The 19,816-nt window shown below is 35.5% G+C and overlaps 1 protein-coding gene across 4 annotated transcripts in view; it reads right to left on the bottom strand.

Moving 5' to 3' along the window:
• The window catches only part of LOC133574411 (alsin-like), a 135,520-nt gene extending 133,754 nt beyond the window's left edge, over positions 1-1,766 (bottom strand). For all 4 annotated transcript variants that reach the window (XM_061926594.2, XM_061926596.2, XM_072912024.1 and 1 more), the window contains exon 1: positions 1,599-1,766. The gene's annotated coding sequence lies outside the window, so the exon portion shown is untranslated. The remainder of the gene's footprint in view (positions 1-1,598) is intronic.
• Positions 1,767-19,816: the final 18,050 nt, after the last annotated feature.

Genomic DNA, 19,816 nt, shown 5'->3' with positions numbered 1-19,816 from the left:
ACTATACATGATTAATGCTATGTTTTTGTGATTAATCACATGAAGTAAGTGGTATTGCTGTGTATTGTTTTGTTGGATTGATTAATTTAAAAAAAATTTAAAAATAAAAAAATAAAAATGAACAAAAAATAAAAATAAAAAATAAAAAAAATGGATTTTTTAAAAATGAGAATCGATTCTGAATCGCACAACGTGAGAATCGCGATTCGAATTCGAATCGATTTTTTCCCACACCCCTAACGTCTAGTCTCTTACGTGAATGAGCTAAATAATGTTATTTGATATTTTACGGTAATGTGTTAATAATTTCACACATAAATCGCTCCTGAGTATAAATCGCACCCCCGGCCAGACTATGAAAAAAACTGCGATTTATAGTCTGAAAAATACGGTATACATGATTAATGCTGTGTTTTTTTGCGATTCACCACGAGTTAATAAAAATAAATTGTGTGATTAATCTGCAAGTATACAGGGTGAAGTGAAGTGTGAATTATATTTATATAGCACTTTTCTCTAGTGACTCAAAGCACTTTACATAGTGAAACCCAATATCTAAGTTACATTTAAACCAGTGTGGGTGGCACTGGGAGCAGGTGGGTAAAGTGTCTTGCCCAAGGACACAACGGCAGTGACTAAGATAGCGGAAGCGGGGATCGAACCTGCAACCCTCAAGTTGCTGGCACCGCCACTCTACCAACCGAGCTATACCGCCCCGAGGGTTTGTGCAATGTTTCTGTGATTAATCACATGAGGTAATAAAAAAAAAAAATGTTTGAATAATCTGCAACTATACATGATTAATTATATGTTTTTTGTGATTAATCACATGAGTTAATACAAAAAGATTGTGCGAATAATCTGCAACTATACATGATTAACTATAGTTTTTTTGCGATTAATCACATGAGTTAATACAAATAAATTGTGTGAATAATCTGCAACTATACATGATTAATTATATGTTTTTTGCGATTAATCACATGAGGTAATATAAATAAATTGTGCAAATAATCTGCAACTATACGCGATTAATGCCATGTTTTTGTGATTAATCGCATTAATTAATAAAAACAAATTGTGAGAATAATCTGCAACTATGCATGATTAATGCCATGTTTTTTGTGATTATTACACGAGTTAATAAAAATAATTAGCAAAAATATTGATGTGGTTTATGCGATACTTTTTTGTAATTAATCACACAGCTCTTTATTTTTGACAGCCTTAAAGTATACACATGCATTTATACAAATACTGTAACCTTGCATTATACAACAGCAATATAATGCATGAAATTAATTTAGCACAGTATGAAAAAAAGAAATATGTTGGTGGCAAAGCTGACAAGTTTCAACTATTACTGCCATGCATCATGTTGCTGCATGTTCCTGCATATACACACCTTGGAATATAATCCCTGTGAAAGTATTTGCTTATTTAGACACGGTGCACCGACTAAAACAGGGCAGACTATGGATTTATATCGTCTTTTGACGTGGAAAGCAAAAGCCTAAAGGTCACGTTACTGTAACAACACTTAGCCTAATGCTACACCAGCTAAGCTAACTTCACTATTCGAAGAAAACAAGACTTACCGACTATAGAAGTCAACTTGGTACGAAGTGGCAGCTTTTGGGGAGAAAAACCCGACTTAAATAGATCCTTTTTCGGCTGTGGTTATAGAAGCGGTGAGTAAAGTTAAGTGTGCGGATTTAAATCAGTGCAGCGGAGTGAGAAGCAGAAGTTTCCTTGACAGTTGCGTGTTGTTGTTGGGAGCAACATTCCCACTACGGCGGCCGGCGAGGCTCAAATATCACAGGGATGCGCGTTTGGTGACAGCAGACATTATATATACTATATATATTGTGAATATATTATTATTATTTTTATATATTTTTATATTTTATTTTATTTTATTTTATATTTTATTTATTTTATTTTATATTTTTATTTTAGTTTGTTTTATATTTTATTTATTTTATTTTATTTTATATTTTATTTATTTTATTTTATATTTTTATTTTATTTTATTTTATATTTTATTTATTTTATTTTATATTTTAATTTTATAAATTATTATATATATATATATATTATATATACTGCACTTCACTCTACCCCATAATGCAGTGTTGTGTTTTTCAACCTTTTTATCAGCACCTCCAAGTCCGACTCCATGGTTCTCGTCCGGAAAAGGGTGGAGTGCCATCTCCGGGTTGGGGAGGAGATCTTGCCCCAAGTGGAGGAGTTCAAGTACCTCGGAGTCTTGTTCACGAGTGAGGGAAGAGTGGATCGTGATATCGACAGGCGGATCGGTGCGGCGTCTTCAGTAATGCGGACGCTGTATCGATCCGTTGTGGTGAAGAAGGAGCTGAGCCGGAAGGCAAAGCTCTCAATTTACCGGTCAATCTACGTTCCCATCCTCACCTATGGTCATGAGCTTTGGGTTATGACCGAAAGGACAAGATCACGGGTACAAGCGGCCGAAATGAGTTTCCTCCGCCGGGTGGCGGGGCTCTCCCTTAGAGATAGGGTGAGAAGCTCTGAGCTCAGAGTAAAGCCGCTGAGGTGGAGATGAGGTGGTTCTGGCATCTGGTCAGGATGCCACCCGAACGCCTCCCTAGGGAGGTGTTTAGGGCACGTCCGACCGGTAGGAGGCCACGGGGAAGACCCAGGACACGTTGGGAAGACTATGTCTCCCGGCTGGCCCGGGAACGCCTCGGGATCCCCCGGGAAGAGCTGGACGAAGTGGCTGGGGAGAGGAAAGTCTGGGTTTCCCTGCTTAGGCTGCTGCCCCCGCGACACGACCTCGGATAAGCGGAAGAAGATGGATGGATGGATGGATAATCAATTGAAATTGGATTTAAATACATAAATGTGACAGAAATTAATTTATTGTAAAATGTAATTATTAGCACCCCCTGCAACCCTGTAAGGGACAAGCGGTATTTAATGTAATTATTTATTAATTAATCAACTATATATACTGTATATATATATATATATATATATATATATATAGATGTGTGTGTGTGTGTGTGTGTGTGTGTGTGTGTGTGTGTGTGTGTGTGTGTGTGTGTGTGTAAGGGAAAAACAGTATTTATTGTAATTATTTATTAATTAATCAACTATATATATATATGTATATAGTTGATTCATTAATAAATAATTACATTAAATACATTAAATTATATATATATATATATATAGTTGATTAATTAATAAATAATTACAATATATATATATATATATATATATATATATATATATATATATATATATATATATATATAGTTGATTAATTAATAAATAATTACAAGGGACAAAAGGTAGAAAGTAGATGGATGGATAATTACAATAAATACTGTTTGTCCCTTACATGTACATACATATATATATATATATATATATATATATATACAGGTATATATATATATATATATATATATATATATATATATATATATATATATATATATATATATATGTATATACCTGTATATATATCTATACAGGTATATACATATATATATATATATATATATATATATATATATATATATATATATATAAATATACACAGGTATATATATATATATATATATATATATATATATATATATATATATATATATATACATATATATATATATATACATATATGTATTTATATATATACACAGGTATATATATATATATATACATATATATATATATACAGTATATATATAATATATACATATATATACACACATATATACACATATACACATGTATATATATATATATATATATATATATATATATATATATATACAGTATATATATATATATATATATACAGGTATATATATATATATATATAATTACATATATATATATATATATATATATATATATACAGTATATATATATAATATATATACATATATACACACATATATACATATATACACATATACACATATAGTTACACATATATACATATACATACACATATATTCTTATATGTAATTATTAATTTTTTTAATTAAAAAAAAAAGATTTTTTATTTATTTATTTTTCGATTATGAATCATTACAAATAAAAATTGCTACTCATTTGAAAATCGATTTTCTTTGCTAACCATAAAAAATATACTGGACTTTTTTTTTCTTTTTTTTTAAATTTTACAGTACACAGTAAAAAATTATCACCAACATGCAGCAGGCGAAGACAACAAATAGTCATATGAATAATAAAGAGTTACTAGAATAGATCAAACTGTAAGGAAACCTGCCACATGGCAAATAGGTTGGAATTCTCCAGGGGGCGCCGCAAGGATGAGGGAGGAAAAAAAAAGATTCATTATTATTTGTGCTCAGCAATGTGCTTCTATGTATTTAATTGAATATAACAATAATTCTAATAATAGTTACAATCGTAACTAGCAGAAAAGGTTTGGAGGGGGAGGTGTGATTGCACACAACATCTAATAAACAAAACAGAACTCCTATCTTATAAATAAACATACAGCCCTTAATGACACACGGGGGAAAGGTAGAAAAGGGATAGGATTAAATCAGATTTGCTTCTTCCTACTCCTTTTCGGACATGTTACATTGTGACTGAAAAATTGTGACTGTACACATGTTCGAAATAGCAACAAATGATGATAACATAACACAAAGCTACGAACAATGGGAGACCGGGCTTTCTGCTCCGCCGCTCCCAGTCTGTGGAACGCTCTCCCTGACCACCTGAGGGCACCACAGACTGTGGATGCTTTTAAAAAAGGCTTAAAAACCCTTCTTTTTAAAAAAGCCTCTTTTTTTTTTTTTTGATATATGCATACCAGTTTTAGCTACTTGGCTGTTCTAGTTTTTATTTTATTTATTTTTTCTATTATCTTTTTATTTTTATTTTATTTGTTTTAATACATTGTAGCACTTTGAGGTTTCTTTTTACAAATAAAATCTATTATTATTATTATTACTATTATAACATAAATATCGACATTTGTCTGCTCAACTGTTATAAACATACTTTTTTGTACAGTTCCAGTAGTTTTTTAATAGAACTTGCTGAATTTTGCCCGTTCCCTGGTCAATTACAGAGCAGAAATTTGAGACACATGGCACACTGACAAAGCTTAACCTATTGTTACTATAACAATCTACAAGGTTAATATAGGTTGCGTCTCTTTCTCCCCCTCCATTTTTCTGCTTTTTTTTTTGTATCTCTAGTTATCATTACGTATATGTATTGTTGCATTTGAACAACTGTATTGTTGATAATAGAGATAAATTATTGTATTGTTATTATGTTTTCGTATTCAATAAATTGTCTCTTCCTGTTTGAATGTTAGACCATCCCGAGATGACGGTATGACTGTATTGATGTGGGCTGGTCTCCTAAAGCTTTAGTAAAACTTGATAATATTCCTATTCTGTCTTGATGGTCCTTCTTACTCGGCATATATGTCATCGAAAGAATTTGGGATTGACCGGTGATTTAAATTCCCTGAGAGGTAGACTGGTCAGACGCAACAGCACACATCTACTAACCTCGAGCACAGAGGGTTGCGTCTCTTAAAGTAGCAGTAGAGTGGAAAAACAAGTGTCCTCAATATTGAAGCTAGTATCATATGTATCTGATTTATGACACCAAAAGACTTCCAAAGTTTGCGAGTAAATAGATGTGATTAAAATAGTATCAATCTCATGGAGAGTCCTGAGCCATTTTGAGAGATAATGAGCAAGCCGGTCACGTGATTGCGAGAGGAGGAACCGCAGATCCCTTCCCCATCAACAACAATGCTGATCAAGCAGACTTTGTGAAAAATGATGATCCAGACCCTTATATTTTTGAGCCCGAACACAAAGAGGATGAGCGATAAGTTTTAGAAAGCACAATTACATATACACTTCTTTTTGCCTCCTTTTTTAAAGTGCAAATACCTATTTACATATATTTTTTAATTTAATAAAAATATAATAAAACATTTTTATTTATTGTATATTTGTTCTTCTAGAAATTAAGTTTTAAAAAAACTCATAATATATTGACCAATCATGTAGACCACAAGCAAGTGTTTAAGATGAAGAAGATGGATCATAATATGACATTATTACTTACTAACTATAATTAATAATAATCTTTAATGAACAGTTACATAATTAACCTAATCCTCATTTATCTATTCAGTGAATATCATTTCTGTACATCTAAATTTTTGTTTGCTGGTGTGCGAGGAGATGTTTTCTAATGTAAAATATATACTATTGTGTTATTTATAACGGTTTTATTTAATTTTGTAAACGATCATTTCTGATGATCTTTCCTTTGATCTGCCAAAAACCGACTAAAAAGGGTGTGGTTAGGTTTGATCTCTCTGGCAATGGAGGCCGAGCACATGCCTTTTAGGAACATTGGAAACATATGTCTCCACTATGTCTCCACGGAGCCCGAAAAAAACTCCACTTGCGGCCCCGGGTGTCATGTGATGGTTGCACACATGCAGGCAGCAAAACCTGCTTCTTGCACGGAGCGAGCTCGGATCAAAAGAAATCACACTTGTAAACTGTTGGGATTCTCAACTGTGAGCAGCTTGAAACAGTAAAGCCTTCTGGAGTTGTTTGGACTCCAAAGAAAAGCAAAGTTGGAGTGGAGTAAATTCTAATTATGACTTGGGGTGGCCTCGGTTCAGAGCTGCCAGGAAAGTTGCCGGTCGGTCCACCAGGAAAAAAAGTTGCAGTTTCGTACTGAAGGTGTCTTGTGTTTGACCACAGATGTTGGAAATGAACGCAATCATCCTGAAATATAGAAAGAAAGAAATAAAAGCAGTAATAAAACTAAAATAAAATATATAAAAGGCCTTTTAAAAGGATTATACACATTTAGAGTAAGAAAACAAAGTATTATTAGTTTCTGGGATTTTTATATATTTTAATTTCCTCTCCAGCGCTCTTATTTTTTTATTTCATTTCCTGTTTGCCTGTGTTTTGCCATTGCTTCTCCTGTCCGAGCGCTGGCTCCCTCACCGGTCCCCGATTGGCAATCAGGACACACCGGTCCCCGATTGGCAATCAGGACACACCGGTCCCCGATTGGCAATCAGGACACACCGGTCCCTGGTCGGCAATCAGGACACACAGGTCCCTATTTGGCAATCAGGACACACCAGTCCTCGATCGGCAATCAGGACACACCTGTCCCCGATTGGCAATCAGGACACACTTGTCCCCGATTGGCAATCAGGACACATTTGTCCCCGATTGGCAATCAGGACACACTGGTCCCTGGTTGGCAATCAAGCCACACTTGTCCCCGATTGGCAATCAGGACACACCTGTCCCCGATTGGCAATCAGGACACACTTGTCCCCGATTGGCAATCAGGACACACCGGTCTCCAATTGGCAATCAGGACACACCTGTCCCCGATTGGCAATCAGGACACACTTGTCCCCGATTGGCAATCGGGACTCACCGGTCCCTGATTGGCAATCAGGACACACTTGTCCCCGATTGGCAATCAGGACACACTTGTCCCCGATTGGCAATCAGGACACATAGGTCCCAGATTGCCAATCAGGACACACTTGTCCCTGATTGGCAATCAGGACACACGGGTCCCTGATTGGCAATCAGGACACACCGTTCCTGGATCGGCAATCAGGACACACCTGTCCCCGATCGGCAATCAGGACACACTTGTCCCCGATTGGCAATCAGGACACACTTGTCCCCGATTGGCAATCAGGACACACTTGTCCCCGATTGGCAATCAGGACACACAAGTCCCTAGTCGGCAATCAGGACACACCGGTCGCTGATTGGCAATCAGGACGCACCGGTCCCCGATCGGCAATCAGGACACACTTGTCCCCGATTGGCAATCAGGACAAACTTGTCCCCGATTGGCAATCAGGACACACCGGTTGCTGATTGACAATCAGGATGCACCGGTCCCTGATCGGCAATCAGGACACACCCGTCCCCGATTGGCAATCAGGACACACTTGCCCTCGATTGGCAATCAGGACACGCCGCTCCCTGGTCGGCAATCAGGACACACCGTCCCCGGATCGGCAATCAGGACACACCTGTCCCTGATCGGCAATCAGGACACACTTGTCCCCGATTGGCAATCAGGACACACTGGTCCCCGTTCGGCAATCAGGACACACCTGTCCCTGATTGGCAATCAGGACACATCTGTCCCCGATCGGCAATCAGGACAAACCTGTCCCCGATTGGCAATGAGGACACACTTGTTCCCGATCGGCAATCAGGACACACTTGTCCCCGTTTTGCATCATCCCTGCAGGACGAGGAATAGCTAAACATGCTTCACTACACACCGTAGCTCACCGGCATCACAATGTAAATAAACGCCATGGGTGGCTCTACACCTAACATCCACTGTAATGATACCAACCACAGGAGCGTATCCAGTCGATACTACTATGATTACATCGATATTTTTTATCATCACAAAATCTATTTTTGTGTTTTTAAAATGTATACTATGTTTACAAACTCAGTAAATATGTCCCCGAACACATGAGGACTTAAATTATGACCAATGTATGATCCTGTAACTACTTGGTATCGGATCGATACCCACATTTGTGGTATCATCCAAAACTAATTTAAAGTATCCAAACAACAGAAGAATAAGTGATTATTACATTTTAACAGAAGTGTAGATAGAACATGTTAAAAGAGAAAATGAACAAGTAGATTAATAATTCATTTTCTACCACTTGTCCTTAATAATTTTGACAAAATAATAGAATGATAAATGACACAATATGTTACTGCATTTGTCAGCAGACTAAATTAGGAGCCTTTGTTTGTTTACTTACTACTAAAAGACAAGTTGTCTCGTATGTTCACTATTTTATTTAATGACAAACTTGTAATAAGAAACATATGTTTATGTACCCCTAATAAAGCCGATAATGCCATTTTTTGTGGTCCCCTTTATTTAGAAAAGTATCAAAATGCAATTTGGTACCGCTACCGGTACCAAAATATTGGTATCGGGACAACCCTGCTAGACTTAGACTTAGAATTAGACAAACTTTATTGATCCACAAGGGAAATTGTTCCACACAGTAAGTTACAAAGGATGGAAATGGTAAGGATGGAAAGGATAATGCAGGTATAAGAATGTACCACAGTAGCAATATAAAATATAACATATATGTAATATTTACTATATTACTATATTTGCTACAAACAGTAGTGTACAGTTTGTAATAACAAATACTTATATACTCGACTCGACTCTTTGACATTAATATTTGATTAGACAATGAATGAAAATATGAATGTGTCTGCAGACAAAAAAAACCCCAAATTGTGTGTTTTTTTAATTTATTTGTTTTAATAATTAATTGATTTGGACTGATTGGCACATTCCCAGCATGATGCAATGCTGGTTGTTTTGCTACGTGTCGTTTTGTTGTCGAACAAAAAACAAACAAAAAAAAAAAAAAAAAGCGTCATAAAAAGCCGGCCACGGCCATCTGGCTCGGGTCCACCTCCCGCCGAGAGTGATGATCACAGTAGTTTGTGTGTGTGTGTGAGTCCCTCGCAGTGAAAGGTGATGACCACAGCTGTGTGTGTGACCCCCAAACAGCAGGAGGCCTCTCCCCCCCAACCCCACCCACACCCACACACACCCACACACACACACACACACGCCTAATCCTCTTCCTCTTCCATGTTCCCCTCTCTTCGGCCCTCCTATTCTTCATGGCTCCCATCCCCCGCCTTCACTATTTTATGTGCTTGAAATGCAAACATAATGTTGCAGAATGGATGCTTTATTTAACACAAATACTTCCACAGATAAGATAAGGAGTTATTGCAACATTATTACTTTGCATCAATTAGCACATTGCCTCCAAGCCTCAGTGTGTGTGTGTTGGTGTGTGTGTGTGTGTGTGTGTGTGTGTGTGTGTGTGTGTGTGTGTGTGTGTGTGTGTGTGTGTGTGTGTGTGTGTGTGCTGTGGGGGTGTGGGGGAGTAAATTAATGACAAAGGGTTATCATGCTGCTATCTGTTGAGCTGAGTCATAATTGAGTCAATTCCAGAATCGGCTTTGGCTCCATGCGGTCATTTCCTTTAAAATGGTGTTTTCTTGCATATTTATCACCCGGGTTGCATGGGAAGAGATTGGGCAACTCTTTTTTTTCTTCTTTTTTTTTTCTTCCCCCTTTTATCAACAACACCCGGAGCAAAATACATGTTAGAAAACCTATAAAGCACTCTAAAAAATACCCCTCCTTTATTGTTTTAAATACGCGGTAAGTATATATGTAATGTAGTATCTGTCACATTCATAATAACATGTAGAATTTATGTTGTTTGCTGTATTTTTTTTATTTTTTTTTAGCATATCAACAACACCCGAAGCTAAATATATGTTACAAAACCGCCATAAACTTGCCCCCTTTGACAAAGCTGATCAGGTTCATGTTAGAGATGTTGAAGTGTGATGATAATCTGTCATTGTTTGTCATTTACCAACCCAAAAAAATTATCTCAACAGTTCACAAATGCTCTTAAAGGGGAAGTACACTTTTTTGTGATTTCATTCTCCATCCTTATATAAGACAAGATCACATATGATTTTTTGTTTTTGAATGCGTAAACAAATCTCGCAAAAGTCAGCAAACAATAGAGCCCTATAAAGCACTATAAAAAAATACCCCTCCTTTATCGTTTTAAATACGCGGTAAGTATATATGTAATGTAGTATCCGTCACATTCATAATAACATGTAGAATTTATGTTGTTTGCTGTATTTTTTTTTTTTTTTTAGCATGTCAACAACACCCGAAGCTAAATGTATGTTACAAAACCGCCATAAACTTGCCCCCTTTGACAAAGCTGATCAGGTTCATGTTAGAGATGTTGAAGTGTGATGATAATCTGTCATTGTTTGTCATTTACCAACCAAAAAAAAAAGATCTCAACAGTTCACAAATGCTCTTAAAGGGGAAGTACACTTTTTTGTGATTTCATTCTCAATCCTTATGTAAGACCAGATCACATATGTTTTTTTGTTTTTGAATGCGTAAACAAATCTCGCAAAAGTCAGCAAACAATAGAGCCCTATAAAGCACTATAAAAAAATACCCCTCTTTTATCGTTTTAAATACGCGGTAAGTATATATGTCATGTAGTATCCGTCACATTCATAATAACATGTAGAATTTATGTTGCTTGCTGTAGTGTTTTTTTTATTTTTTAGCATATCAACAACACCCGGAGCTAAATACATGGCAGAAAACCGCCATTAAACTTGCCCCCTTTGAGAAAGCTGATCACGGTTCATGTTGGAGATGTTGAAGTGTGATGATAATCTTTCATTGTTTCTCATTTACCAACCAAAGCATGCTCTCAACAGTTCACAAATGCTCTTAAAGGGGAATTGCACTTTTTTGTGATTTCATTCTCCATCCTTATGTAAGACAAGATCACATATGATTTTTGTTTTTGAATGCGTAAACAAAGCTCGCAAAAAAGTCAGCAAACAATAGAGCCCTATAAAGCACTCAAAAATACCCGTTTTTTATCGTTTTAAATACGCGGTAAGTATATATGTCATGTAGTATCCGTCACATTCATAATAACATGTAGAATTTATGTTGTTTGCTGTAGTGTTTTATTTTTTATTTTTTAGCATATCAACAACACCCGGAGCTAAATACATGTTAGAAAACCTATAAAGAGCTCTAAAAAATACCCCTCCTTTATCGTTTTAAATATGCGGTAAGTATATATGTAATGTAGTATCCGTCACATTCATAATAACATGTAGAATTTACGTTTTTTGCTGTATTGTTTTTTTGTTTTTTTTTACCATATCAACAACACCCGGAGCTAAATACATTGTAGATACACGTTAGAAAAACGCCATTAAACTTGCCCCCTTTTGACAAAGCTGATCACAGTTCGTGTTAGAGATGTTGATGTGTGATGATAATCTGTCATTATTTCTCATTTACCAACCAAAAAAAATTATCTCAACAGTTCACAAATGCTCTTAAAGGGGAAGTACACGTTTTTGTAATTTAATTCTCAATCCTTATGTAAGACAAGATCACATATGTTTTTTGTTTTTTAATGCGTAAACAAAGCTCGCAAAAAGTCACCAAACAATAGAGCCCTATAAAGCACTCTAAGAAATACCCCTCTTTTATCGGTTTAAATTTGCGGTGAGTATATGTGTAATGTAGTATCCGTCACATTCATAATAACATGTAGAATTTATGTTGTTTGCTGTATTAATATTTTTTTAGCATATCAACAACACCCGGAGCTAAATACATTGTAGAAAACCGCCATTAAACTTGCCCCCTTTGGCAAAGCTAATCACGGTTCATGTTAGAGATGTTGAAGTGTGATGATAATCTCTCATTGTTTCTCATTTACCAACCATAACATGCTCTCAACAGTTCACAAATGCTCTTAAAGGGGAAGTACACTTTTTTGTAATTTAATTCTCAATCCTTATGTAAGACAAGATCACATGTTTTTTGTTTTTGAATGCGTAAACAAAGCTTGCAAAAGTCAGCAAACAATAAAGCCCTATAAAGCACTCTAAAAAATACCCCTCCTTTATCGTTTTAAATACGTGGTAAGTATATATGTCATGTAGTATCCATCACATTCATAATAACATGTAGAATTTATGTTGTTTGCTGTAGTGTTTTTTTTGTTTGTTTTTTAGCATATCAACAACACCCGGAGCTAAATACATGTTAGAAAACCTATAAAGCGCTCTAAAAAAATACCCCTCCTTTATCGTTTTAAATATGCGGTAAGTATATATGTAATGTAGTATCCGTCACATTCATAATAACATGTAGAATTTATGTTGTTTGCTGTATTGTTTTTTTTTTTTTAGCATATCAACAACACCCGGAGCTAAATACATTGTAGATACACGTTAGAAAAACGCCATTAAACTTGCCCCCTTTTGACAAAGCTGATCACGGTTCGTGTTAGAGATGTTGAAGTGTGATGATAATCTCTCATTATTTCTCATTTACCAACCAAAGCATGCTCTCAACAGTTCACAAATGCTCTTAAAGGGGAAGTACACTTTTTTGTGATTTCATTCTCCATCCTTATGTAAGACAAGATCACATATGATTTTTGTTTTTGAATGCGTAAACAAAGCTCGCAAAAAAGTCAGCAAACAATAGAGCCCTATAAAGCACTCAAAAATACCCGTTTTTTATCGTTTTAAATACACGGTAAGTATATATGTCATGTAGTATCCGTCACATTCATAATAACATGTCGAATTTATGTTGTTTGCTGTAGTGTTTTTTTTTGTTTTTTTTTAGCATATCAACAACACCCGGAGTTAATACATGTTAGAAAACCTATAAAGCGCTCTAAGAAATACCCCTCCTTTATCGTTTTAAATATGCGGTAAGTATATATGTAATGTAGTATCCGTCACATTCATAATAACATGTAGAATTTATGTTGTTTGCTGTATTGTTTTTTTGTTTTTTTTAGCATATCAACAACACCCGGAGCTAAATACATTGTAGATACACGTTAGAAAAACGCCATTAAACTTGCCCCCTTTTGACAAAGCTGATCACGGTTCGTGTTAGAGATGTTGAAGTGTGATGATAATCTCTCATTGTTTCTCATTTACCAACCAAAGTATGCTCTCAACAGTTCACAAATGCTCTTAAAGGGGAAGTACACCTTTTTGTGATTTCATTCTCCATCCTAATGGAAGACAAGATCACATATGATTTTTGTTTTTGAATGCGTAAACAAAGCTCGCAAAAAAGTCAGCAAACCATAGAGCCCTATAAAGCACTCTAAGAAATACCCCTCTTTTATCGGTTTAAATTTGCGATGAGTATATATGTAATGTAGTATCCGTCACATTCATAATAACATGTAGAATTTATGTTGTTTGCTGTATTAATATTTTTTTAGCATATCAACAACACCCGGAGCTAAATACATGTTAGAAAACCGCCATTAAACTTGCCCCCTTTTGACAAAGCTGATCACGGTTCATGTTAGAGATGTTGAAGTGTGATGATAATCTCTCATTGTTTGTCATTTACCAACCAAAAAAAATTATCTCTACAGTTCACAAATACTCTTAAAGGGGAATTACACTTTTTTGTGATTTCATTCTCAATCCTTATGTAAGATAAGGTCACATGTTTTTTTGTTTTTGAATGCGTAAACAAAGCTCGCAAAAAAGTCAGCAAACAATAGAGCCCTATAAAGCACTCTAAAAAATACCCCTCCTTTATCGTTTTAAATTTGCGGTGAGTATATATGTAATGTAGTATCCGTCACATTCATAATAACATGTAGAATTTATGTTGTTTGCTGTAGTTTTTTGTTTTTTTTAGCATATCAACAACACCCGGAGCTAAATACATGTTAGAAAACCGCCATAAACTTGCCCCCTTTGACAAAGCTGTGATGATAATCTCTCATTGTTTCTCATTTACCAAATGCTCTTAAAGGGGAAGTACACTTTTTCGTCACTTCATTCACAATCATGAAATGACAATTATTGACCAATTATGGGCTTTCTGCTCCGCCACTACCAGTTTGTGGAACGCTCTCCCTGACCACCTGAGGGCACCACAGACGGTGGATGCTTTTAAAAAAAGGCTTAAAAACCCTTCTTTTCAAAAAAGACCTTTTTTTTTTTTTTAGATATATGCGTGCTAGTTCTAGCTATTAGGCTGTTCTAGTTTTTATTTTTTTATTTTGTTTTATTATCTTTTTTGTTTTTTAATACACTGTAGCACTTTGAGGTAGTTTGCTCAATGTAAAGTGCTTTTACAAATAAAATCCATTACAGTTGCTTTTCCCTTCAACAACAACAACAACACTACTAATCATGGCAGACTTCATGAGAGACAACAAAGACTACTCTGGGACAAGTGATGATCCACAACCCATTTTTGAGCCTGAATATAAGGAGGATGATCTACAAGTTTGAGAAGCTCTATGCTAAACAGATCCACTAAGCATTATGCAGAAGTAATGCTAAGTGCTAAATAAGATATACGGACTACGAACTTAATAACACAATCGCTTACTGTACAACGTCTGCTCTCGCTGGGATGCTGACTGCTGGTATGTTTATATCTTCCTGTTTAGATGAAGAATTAATCAAAATCGGGTTACGAAAAAAATTGTGCCGCAAACAAGCGTCTTTTCCTGTCTAAGTTGGATGTCAAAGTTGACCAACTTGTCGGTTTATGACCACAACCTTGTACTATCCAGGTGAGAGGCGCGATTTATAATCGAGAACTAACTTTCACCAACTCAGAGGCGATGCAGCAGCTCAATATGTAAATATAGCAACATAATAATCACGACGCCACTAAAAATAGTTTGTCTGCGTTAGCGCTTATGTTAGCGATATCGCTAAAACTTGGTTAATATTCAGGTAACGGCATGTAAATTGAGTATTGTTGGCGTACTTTGTTGTTGTTTTTGTTTGTTTTTTAGAGGGCTTTATGGGCGGAATAGTCTACTCCCATTAGCTGCCTTGTTAGCCGCTTGGTATTTTCGCCATTTTTTACTACATAAAAAATGTGTAAAAAAAGGAAAACATGTGTTCTTGTCTTAGGGATTGTGAATGATAGGCAAAATTCCAAAAAAGTGCAGTTCCCCTTCAAATAGTGAACACTAATAGTAGTTTAATTATATTCATATTAGTAATATTGACAATACACACTCTATTATCCGCATCTTTGATTAATAATAATAATAATAATAATAATAAAAAGCACTTTACATTGACTAAACAACCTCAAAGTGCTACAGTGTATTTAAAAAAATAAAATAAATACAATAAAATAAAATAAATAAATAAATGAATACAAATAAAAACTAGAACAGCCAAATAGCTAAAACTAGTATGCATATATCTAAAAAAAAAAAAAAGCTTTTTTAAAAAGAAGGATTTTTAAGCCTTTTTTAAAAGCATCCACAGTCTGTGGTGCCCTCAGGTGGTCAGGGAGAGCGTTCCACAGACTGGCAGCGGCGGAGCAGAAAGCCCGGTCTCCCATTGTTCGTAGCTTTGTCCTCGGAGGTTGGAGGAGGTTAGCCTGTTATTGTTAAGTTTAACTTAACTTAAAAATGGTAAAGTGAAATAACTTAGTTGTTAACTACTCAGTGGCCTAGTGGTTGGAGTGTCCGCCCTGAGATCGGTAGGTTGTGAGTTCGAACCCCGACCAAGTCATACCAAAGACGATAAAATAGGGACCCATTACCTCCCTGCTTGACACTCGGCATCAAGGGTTGGAATTGGGGGTTAAATCACCAAAAATGATTCCTGGGCGCGGCACCGCTGCTGCTCACTGCTCCCCTCACCTCCCAGGGGGTGAACAAGGGGATGGGTCAAATGCAGAGGAAAAATTTCACCACATCTAGTGTGTGTGACAATCATTGGTACTTTAACTTTTAACTTTATCATCTCTATTCCATCAAAGTTTATTAATCAATCAATCAATCAATCAATCAATGTTTATTTATATAGCCCTAAATTACATGTGTCTCAAAGGGCTGCACAAGCCACAACAACATCATTAACCATTTTTAACATGATGTTGATTTATTGTCCATTTCTTTATGGGCGTAATAGTGCACCGCATTATCCGCATCCTTAGCCGCCTCGTGCTTGCCATATTTTATGACTTAGAATGCATAAAAAAAAGACAACCTCCCACATCATTAACCATTTTTAACATGATGTTGATTTATTGTCCATTTCTTTATGGGCGGAATAGTGCACCGCATTATCCGCATCCTTAGCCGCCTCGTGCTTGCCATATTTTATGACTTAGAATGCATAAAAAAAAGACAACCTCCCACATCATTAACCATTTTTAACATGATGTTGATTTATTGTCCATTTCTTTATGGGCGGAATAGTGCACCGCATTATCCGCACCCTTAGCCGCCTCGTGCTTGCCATATTTTATGACTTAGAATGCATTAAAAAAAAAAGACAACCATGTGTGTTCTAGTCTCACATAAGGATTGGGAATGACAGGCACTTATAAGTAACAACAAGAACATTTTTTACCATGACTTGAAGAACTGGTCCACATAAGTAGAGCTGACTGGAAAGGTTGTAAAAAAAGTTTTTTACTCAAAAAGGTCCAATGTTTTTTTTCATTCCTGCTGCTGCCGGCGACGGTGTTGGGATGTGACGCCTTCCTATACAGCCGGACTTTGACTTCCTGATCAATTGGCCTCAGGTGGTGACAATTGGCGACTCCTCCACACCCTCCTCGCCCAAAGCAAACGTTGCGTCAAATGGGACAGACCAGACCTCAATCTGTGGCACGTGTACCATGAGTGGTGCGTGGACGCCATCTAGTGGTACGCCAAATAATCACTTAATTGAATATTCACAGTGTTACCGTTCAAACTGTGCGCAATGTTACAGTGGCCAAAAAATATTCAACATATTGAATGAAACCTTAATGAATACTTAGGCCTACTACGCTACTGTGTTTTTGTAGCTAAGTATAAAAATGAGCCGAAAATTTTGAATGAAAGAAACCGCTGTTCTCAATGTGTCCACTAGATGTCACAATAGCAATTCTTTGTGTCTTTGTAGATTATGCTACATGTGTAAAAAAAAAAAAATGTTAGTGCACTAAGCAAACTACATAAATAACATCCTGTAATTTTATTTTTTATTTGTATTTTGATGGATTGAAAATTAGCACCAATGAGCTGACTGATGAACATTATCACATAATGTATTCGGAAAGTATAAATAACGACAAATAAAGGTAGAATACTATTAACCGCAACATGTAAGTGTTAAAAAAAAACAAAAAACATTATGATTTGTACATTTGTCGGAGGCAGATATTTACATATATCCGAATTTTAGTGTTACTTATTTTTTTTCATAGTCATATTTGAAAACAGCTCCTGTTTTCCATTTATTCTCTTTCTGTTTCTCTGCAAGTAAACTGTGTGTGTTAACCTTGAATTCTTTGGAATGTGTTTTGACTCGCATGTGTTTTGACTAGAGAGAGGAGAGAGGGTTTTGGGGTCGGGAAGACAGACCATTTTGGTGGCGCGATAGAATGTTCTATGCTGGACTGGTCTCAAATGTATATCTGCAAAGCTTTGCCAATATATTACAAAATACCTATTCTGTCTCCGGTGGTTTTTCAACTCAGCTTTAAGTGTCGTAAAGAGCTTGGGAGCGACTTGTGACTTGAATTCCCTGGGAGGAACAACTGGTCCAAAACGCAACAATTTTCAGAATGTGCGTGTTTTATTTTTAAACACAGAAAACAATCGGAAGTTGTCTTTATTTTTAAGTTATCGTGCCGTGATTTTACCAGTCCGGCCCACTTGGGAGTAGATTTTTCTCCATGTGGTCCCCGGATCTGAAATGAGTTTGACACCCCTGGTCTAGATGGTGAACAGTAGGGTTGTTAATCTTTGGGCACCCAACGATTGGATCCGATTCCGATTCCTGTAGTGACGATTCGGTTCAAAACGATTCTGGATTCAAACTGATTCTTGCAATTTATTATTAGGTATAATAATTATAATGAAACTTTTGACAAAAGAGTTACAGGTTAGAAAAACTGAAATTTAAAAATGTTTTAAAAATTATATAAAAAAAATCTTATAAATAAAAATATATATTAAAAAATAAATATATATATATATATATATTTTGAAAATAATATTTTAATAATACTTTTATTTTTTAATTGATTTTTAAAAATCCTTAACATAATGGAGGCAAGGCAATGCAAGGCAACTTTATTTACTGTATATAGCACGTTTACAACAATTTTTAAATTGGACCAAAGTGCTTTACAGGTTATAAAGCATAGAGCTAAAAACAAAAAACAAAAAAGAGCATAAACAATGAATGAGCTAAACAAGATAGTGCAAAAGCAATACGGTAAAAGGGTTCGAATAAAAAGTTAAAAATTGCAAAATAAAAATAATGCAGTAATAAAAGTGCGACAAATTGGAAAAAATAAATTAAAAAAAATAAAATAAATAAATAAATAAAATAAAATAAAATAAAATAAAATAAAATAAAATAAAATAAAATAAAAAATAATTATGAATCGCTATAAATATAAATCACAATTTTTTTTACTTTGTATTATTTCAAATATTTGATTTTTATTAAATCCATTTGTGAAACTCAAGAATCCATTTAGAATCGCGATTAAAAAAAACAAGCCATTCAGATTTTTAAAAAAAATTTTTTTTTTTTTTTTTAAGGGATGTGAGGTGAAGAGTCATTTCAACTGGTAAACATCGTAAACACGCTTATCTGCGAGGCCAAAACACTTTTATAGACAAAACAAACCTTATGGGGCAGGAAGTGCTAAACAGTTGGTGTCTGACAAGCTCAATGTGGAAGCAACAGTGGGACGACCCCCCACTCAACCACCCACCCACCCACTACATAAACACACACGAAAAGACACACACTCATGCACACACTGATGGATGTGAGGAGTGTCAAACGTTTCACATTCCTTAGTGGGGACATTTCTAAATGAGCTCTTCAGCTCTACACTGCACACTGAATGTGGACTGCAAAACCACACGTTTCATTATTATCATTTTGTCATCAAAGAAACAATCGCTGAAACTCACCTAGAATATGTACAAATATTATTCTGTTGGTAGGAACTATTGTGAAATATTTGGTTATTAAACACAAACGGTTAGAATTTAAAGCTGCACCCCCAAGGCAATTGGGGCATGCACTTCCTTCTCAATGCCCTGACCCGTCAC

This window comes from Nerophis lumbriciformis, linkage group LG31 (assembly GCF_033978685.3).
Source record: "Nerophis lumbriciformis linkage group LG31, RoL_Nlum_v2.1, whole genome shotgun sequence".
In the NCBI taxonomy this organism is placed as follows: domain Eukaryota; kingdom Metazoa; phylum Chordata; class Actinopteri; order Syngnathiformes; family Syngnathidae; genus Nerophis; species Nerophis lumbriciformis.
Note: the sequence above shows the minus strand (reverse complement) of the source record. Positions and strands in the feature narration are given on the sequence as shown.